General features: G+C 34.4%; 1 pseudogene; it reads right to left on the bottom strand.

Annotated features, from left to right (window-relative positions):
• Positions 1-5079: 5079 nt before the first annotated feature.
• Positions 5080-6417, bottom strand: LOC128249531 (chemotactile receptor for terpenes 1 pseudogene; annotated as a pseudogene).
• Positions 6418-7658: the final 1241 nt, after the last annotated feature.

The raw sequence follows: 7658 nt of genomic DNA, 5'->3' as shown, positions 1-7658 counted from the left end.
TCTCACGTACACACACCTAACATCCCCACCGACACAAAAAACACACAAACACACATACACACGCACTCACGAACGCACACACGCACACACAACACCCTAACAAATACCAATCACACACACACACACATACACACTTACACAAATGTGCACACATATACACACACCATCCTACCATAGATAAAACACACACATACTCATATACACATTCCACAATAAACTCTGGGACCAATAAAAACGGCACACACACCCACACACACACACGGACACAAACACACATATATACACACACACATAGAGATGTGCACAAAACCAGTCCCCAAAACCAGTGAACCATGACAGACTAGCTCACAGACCAACCAAAAATCAAAAAATCCCTTTTAACTCTTCCTTCCTCCCACCCCAGCTAGCCAGTCATACTGTCTCTTAAGACAGCAAACATTCCTTCAATACACACAAGAGAAAAAAGCTAGGTCAGTTCCTCCTCAACTTTTTGTGAACTCTTAAATATATTTCCTAGTTATATATATACATATTTTACCAAATCCTTTTTGTTATAACAACGTTGTAAACTGTTTCAAACATATTCTTCTTATTATTATCAAAGAATGTATATATGTATTTTGATACTTAAACTGTTTCTAACATTTTCTATTATTATCAAAGAATATGTATATGTATTTTTCCATATATGTATTTTCATACTTACACTGTTTTTAACATTTTCATCTTTTTATCAGTGAATGTGTGATAATCAGTATGTAACACTACAAAGCTCATACAAAGCTTTATACTTTAAATATATTCCTCTTATTATCATCAAAGAATGTATATATGCATTTTAATACTCAAACTGTTTTTTAACATTTTCTATTATTCTCAAAGACTTTTGATAATCTTTTTTCTAAAAAAGTGTAACCGGTTAAGTAAATAAATATCTTTAAAATAAGTGCATTTTCAAACCTTCTTTCATATATATTTCCACTCGTACGGTATTCCACAACTTTACTTTATTATATATATATATATAGATATGTATATATATATATATATATATATATATATATATATATATATATATATATATATATATATATATATATATATATATATATATGACTTCTTTTTCTGTACGATATATATATCAACCAAAACTTGCGCGTTTGACACATTCCCTTATTCTAGTTATAGCGTAGGTTCATTATCACGATATTTAAGTTATTTTCATCATCGTTGTGGTTGTGAATAATTTATAAAATATGTGAAGGACAATTGTTCAATGCCAATCATTTTAGTTTGAATTTCATTACCGAAATGAACGCTTTTAACGGTGTAACGCGAAGTGTGATTATTTATATCAATATATGTAATTACCTATAAATATTCAAGTTTCAATTTTTAAGAAAATAACAATACATTGCAATGAATTACATCGTTAATGAATGTACTTACTGACTGAGTACTGATTTATACGAGTAAATATTATATAATTAATAAATTGCCCTGCTTAATACTCCGTATGAGCATCCATGTATGCCATGAACTGATCGACCTACAGATTCAGCTAAAGAATAGGTTCGATTTTCTCATAATGTTTGAATATGTGTGTGTGAAGGTGAATATATGTGCATATACTTGTTTATTAATGTACATATATACGAGGATAAGTCAAAAATTATCCCCACTTGCGCCATAATATATCTTTATTATTGACACACTGCCTTCTGCGCATGCGTCCCGATAGTTAGTAATATTGTGGTCACATGATCGAAGTTTGAGCCTGATCGCGCCATTTTTCTTCTAGCTTTACAACGTAAGCGTGGCTCCACTAGCAGTGTGCACCAACGAAGAACAAAGAGCAGTCATCTGAGAGATGGTAATAGTAAACCTGTTCACCATTACATTCTCTCGAGACTGCTGAATCTTCTCGTCAGCGCTTGAGATTGACGATCGTCGTGCTACCTGTTCGGGCGTTACGCTTGTCCAGCCACTTTTAAACTTTACGATCCACCCATAGACACTCTAAGTGGTGGCGCAGTGTCCGTCTATTGTGCTAAAAGCTTACAATGAATTTCAGCACCTGACACGCCTTCCAACCAGGAACATCGGGTCCATGCTCTTTGTTCTCGTTTTGTGCACATTGCAAGTCGAGGGGCCATGCTTACATGCGGAAAGCCAGAACGAAAAATAGCACGATAAGGTTCAGACTTCGATCACGCGACCACAATAGTACCAACTGTAAGCACGCATACGCAGAAGGCAATGTACAATAATAAAGATATGTTATGACGAAAGAGCGGATAATTGCTGAGTTGCCCTCATATATGTATTCTTTTATTCTTTTACTTGTTTCAGTCATTTGACTGCGGCCATGCTGGAGCACCGCCTTTAGTGTCTTCTACTATCAAATCGACCCCAGGACTTATTCTTTGTAAGCTTAGTACTTATTCTATCGGTCTCCTTTTGCCGAACCGCTAAGTTACGGGGGCCTAAGCACACCAGCATCGGTTGTCAAGCGATGTTGGGGGGACAAACACAGATACACACATACATATATATATGTATATATATATATATATATATATATATATATATACATATATACGACGGGCTTCTTTCAGTTTCCGTCTGCCAAATCCACTCACAAGGCTTTGGTCGGCCCGAGGCTATAGTAGAAGACACTTGCCCAAGGTGCCACGCAGTGGGACTGAACCCGGAACCATGTGGTTCGTAAGCAAGCTACTTACCACACAGCCACTCCTACGTCTATGTATATATATATATATATATATATATATATATATATATATTTACGGAGATGCACTTGCATAGCAAGTGACCTGATCTGAGATCGTGTGCTGGAACGAAAACAGTTGCAGCGTGGAAGGTGTTTATAAGCCATTTAAAATAACACACAAAATCCGTTAGATTCACTTCAACATTTAAATTTAATTTGTCAAAATATTTTCGTCGCTTTGAGACCGCGACCTGTTCACTGACAAAATTCTGTGCTGCATCTGAGAAAGTAATAGTTAGTTCATGATATATATGTACATGTGTATGTATGTATGTATGTATGTATGTATGTACGTATGTGCGTGTACATGTGTGCGCGTATGCATCTGTGTACATGCGTATGTATGTGTGCATGCCTATACACATGTATGTATATATGTATATATGTATGTATGTGAATATGCACGTATGTACTTATGGATGTACGTGAGTAATAGGGTAAGTGTGTAGACGTGTTTGTGTGAGTGTGTATGTGTGTGTGTGTGTGCATATGTATGTACATGTGAATGTATGTTTATGTACTGATATGTGCGTCAGTTCAAGTTGTATACATGACAGTTACTTTGTTGAAGGTTGTATATACGCACATATATACATATGCATATACACATATGTAAGCACGCACACACATATATGTGTGTGTGTGCGTTTGCCCCTCTCACCATCGTCTAACGGTGAATTGATACAACGTCTTAGATACATATATGTACATATATAACCTTACTTATACATATATAAACAAGTATACACAATCATATTGACACTCACAAGTTAAATACAAAAAGAGAAAAAAGAAAGAAAAGAAAAATAAGCAGATATAAACAAATGAACAAAATAGATAAAAACAAATTAAACGAATGTGTATAACCAGGGGATACTGATAATACAAGCACATTCCCGCATACAGACTCACACACACAGACTTACTAAACATAGACACATACACAGGTATATGCATGCGCAAATAAAAACACATACAATAGGAATACAAAATGGCTGATCGTTAGTAAGGAAAGATACAAAAAAGAAAGCAAAGGATCACTGATGAGTTCACAGAAGTGTGACAAAGGATCTCTGGCCGAAATACGATTAATGTAAAATGAAGCTGAAGCAAGTGAACAACAAATATATATAGTGCGTGTGTTTTTATTGGGTAAACTGGTAAAATGCCCTTCCCGAAATAGAACAATATCTGCTTCAACACACGGATTCACATCAAGAATTTTGCAGATGCTATATGGAGAACTTGTGAATGGAAGGAGACTCCGGCAGAAACCAAGGCTGCGCTTTAAGGGCTGTGTCAAGTCCTCATTAAAGCCTGTGATATGCAGGACACTGACTTGGAGAACAACGCCTGTCATTGCCACGGATGGGGGACGCAGGTTAAGGAGGGCATCGACACTTTTGAGAGAGCACGTATCCAGCATGATGAACTTAAGGGAGCTGCGCGAAAGAGCACGGCTCGTATAGTGAATGAGGAAAGCTAGTTCTGCAATGTTTCCACTCGTGTATGCTTGTCAAGAGCAGGGTTCATTAGCCACCAACGGAGCCGCAAATGCAAAATATAAGTTAGTCCTAGAGCGCACAATGTTCCTGAAGGTCGGCAATGGTCTTCCTCGGTCACGAGTGGACGGCCATCATATATATATATATATAGATAGATAGATAGATAGATAGATAGATAGATAGATAGATAGATAGATAGAAAGATAGATAGATAGATAATTTTCTCTGAACAATGTGTCATACGATCTCAATAAAAACACATCAAGTGTATGAAAGGAGAATTTTTCTTAACGGAGTTGAATGGTTTAATTAGTCCAGCTACCCCTTTGTGCAAATGAATCTTATTTACATTTTTAAAATGTTCAGTATGAGCAATAGACTTTTAGGTATCTCATGCAGGCTACTAAAAACTTCCGTTACATACCTGTTCTTCGAAACCATGCAGCACAAGGAGGAGTCCCTCTATCTTTTATTATTATCTTTTTTTTTTTTAGTAAACTACAAATTCAATTGCTGTGCAAACTTATTATGCTAAAAGGGTAATCGGAAATTGTTGTAACTTACCAAGAACTTTAAATTAATGAAAGTTCCATGTTGATCCTTATTCTTGAAATATTGATTTCCTGTGTGCCTTTTCTTTTGTTTTTGTCTATTTTTGTTGTTTTGTCAAACTCCTTTTGGGAAGATAAGTACGAAATATTAATTATTTAATAGTTCAGATTGTGTGGTGGATTTCTTTTGCACTGCTAAAATATTTTCGGATGTTTCGATCATTTGGAATCTAAGAGTGAGGAAAATATAAACGTTACAGCATATCATGGACTGAATTGTAAAGTATTTACGAATGATGAGACACAACACAGTGCAATTGAACATCTTAAAGAACGGACATTTTATTCTTCTTGCTTTTCCTGTGGTGCAAACGACAAAGATATGAATATGACCGAAATTATTATCGATGTTATAATGCTGACTTTTAGAAGTATAGTGTCAAGTCTTATGTAGTTGAATTTATGATTTCCGTTTGTATTTCTTGATATTTCCTCCGATTTCGCCATAGAAATGCTGGAAACATCCGCTATTTGGTTACTACAAACTTTATTTTTCTTTTTACATGGCGAACTTAATTTTTTCTCATTAGACGATTGGATTACATACAACTTGCTGACAACTACCGAACCAAGAGTGGTAATCCCACTCATCAATGATAATAACATTAAATACAAGATAAGAAGTGAGGGATATTTTGAACTTATTGGTGTTTTCTTCTCAAACTGAATAAGGTATAAGACGTTTGAGAGAAATATTGTCGTAGCTAGAGAAACTTTCTCGCCTGATTCAGGGGGCAGGAGGAAAACAAAAACCGTCAAAATTGTCATCATTATTGTTGGAATTAGCATAGCTATGATACCAACTGTAAGCTTACGCTGTAAGTGTATCGAAGCAAAAGCGTAACTGAAAGAGAATTTTATGCCTTTCATCTCACCACTTATGTTAACATTCCATTTGTAGTTTTGAGTATGATCTGCATCATAGTAAATGAGTGTGTTTATTTGTGTATGCTGAGGTGTATGCAAAGCGATACACATGTAAATTTTGCATATATGTTCATCAAATGGATAGGCGTAAGCATTTACCTCGCAATAACTTTGTAATAATGGTAGTGACCACCTTTCCACCAACCCATTATTAAAAATCCTCACTTCAGGAAAATTGTCTTCATCATCTGATTCCTTCATGGAATTGCACATTATGATGGATGGCATCCACACCTCATTTTTTGACATGTACAGACTCGTAATGTTATTGTGTTCCAATGGATTCCAGACCAGACGTTCATCGTGCCATTGTTTCACAAGGACGTATCTAGCCTTTAGTAAGTTGTTTACGAAATCCAAATCGTAGAGTGTGTGAAGACCCATGGCCACATATATATCAACAGCATGAGTTAAATTAATAGCAGGTCTTACATGCTTGTTATAATTAGATAATAAGAAATTTTGCAATAATCCTTCATCTGTGTACATACGGTTAGAATTTGCTTCCGATATAATCAGAACGGAAATGAAGACACAATATTGTATCAATATCATTATTTGTAATATGTAAAATCTTAAATCTTATTTCTTTTTAATCACTTGTTAAGGATTTTCCAAGAATATCAATTTTGCAAATGTTTTGTAATTTCTTTAATTAAAATGTATATCTATTTTGTTAAGTGAATTACAGTTTCGTTATTATTGATGCAAGACAATAATGTCAAGATAGATTGCTAATGTACATGGTTGAGTTTTACGACAGAACAGAAGAACATCATCCGTTTACCTGCATAATAAGAACTCGAAATAATCTAAGTATGCTGCAGATTACAGTGTAAAAGTTTCACGAGAAATGCTAATTTATTGTGTAAGAAATTTGTGTTCGTATTTGCCAGCACTACATTGCATATATCTAATCATCATGTGTTTTGCTGTTACAGAATAAATAGGGTTAACGATTTATTTTTTGCTGTCATTTAAAGTTTATTCTTTACTAAAATGTGTTAGAGAATCGTATACCGAAAGTTGTAGTTCCCCCTTTGTTGCTCCAGTGATGATATTCATGTTAGAGTTAATGAATTGCGGCCAAAGACATCCGAAAGTACATGCTAGTGTTATAAATCTGCAATTAGAAAGAAACCAAGGATGCGTTAGAATGATCAACGAACATAAAGGGCAACTTGAAAATCATTAGTGTTTAAATTGATTCATAGATTTCGTGTAAATATTCATGCTAATAATCTAAAGTTTTGAAATACATATCCGAATATTTGCTATCTTTTGAAGGGATAAATTGCAAATAAATTTTAAATGTTGCTTTTTTGACAAGTTACATAACTCTATATGCATTTATATTGTTTAGAGTTGAATACATTAAAACAGTATGTAGTTTGATCTAATAAAGATAAACAAAAGATGTGTTATATGTTATATAATTTCAGAAATTGTTTATTTCATTTACTTCAATAGAAAGGGCGTCAGAGTATACAACACCATATATTTATACAAGGAAACGAAAGGTCTAATGCGTACTCGCTATAACTTATTGAGTCAAAGCACGAGTAAGACATGCTTTAACTTCAATAAATAAATTGTGATTTATTTCGGCAATATACGTATACATAGACACATACATACGTATATACATAGATCCAAAGCTACTTCATTAGAATTTCCACAATATCAAGAGGATATTTTGTATGTATGTATGTATGTATATATTTATGTATGTATGTATGTATGTATGTATGTATGTATGTATGTATGTATGTATGTATGCGGTTATGTATTTATGCACGTATGTATATGTGCAGATTTGTG

The sequence above is a fragment of the Octopus bimaculoides genome, chromosome 15 (assembly GCF_046866305.1).
Source record: "Octopus bimaculoides isolate indiv1 chromosome 15, ASM4686630v1, whole genome shotgun sequence".
NCBI classification, from domain to species: domain Eukaryota; kingdom Metazoa; phylum Mollusca; class Cephalopoda; order Octopoda; family Octopodidae; genus Octopus; species Octopus bimaculoides.
The sequence above is the reverse complement of the archived record's forward strand: the minus strand, read 5'-3'. Positions and strand labels throughout refer to the sequence as shown.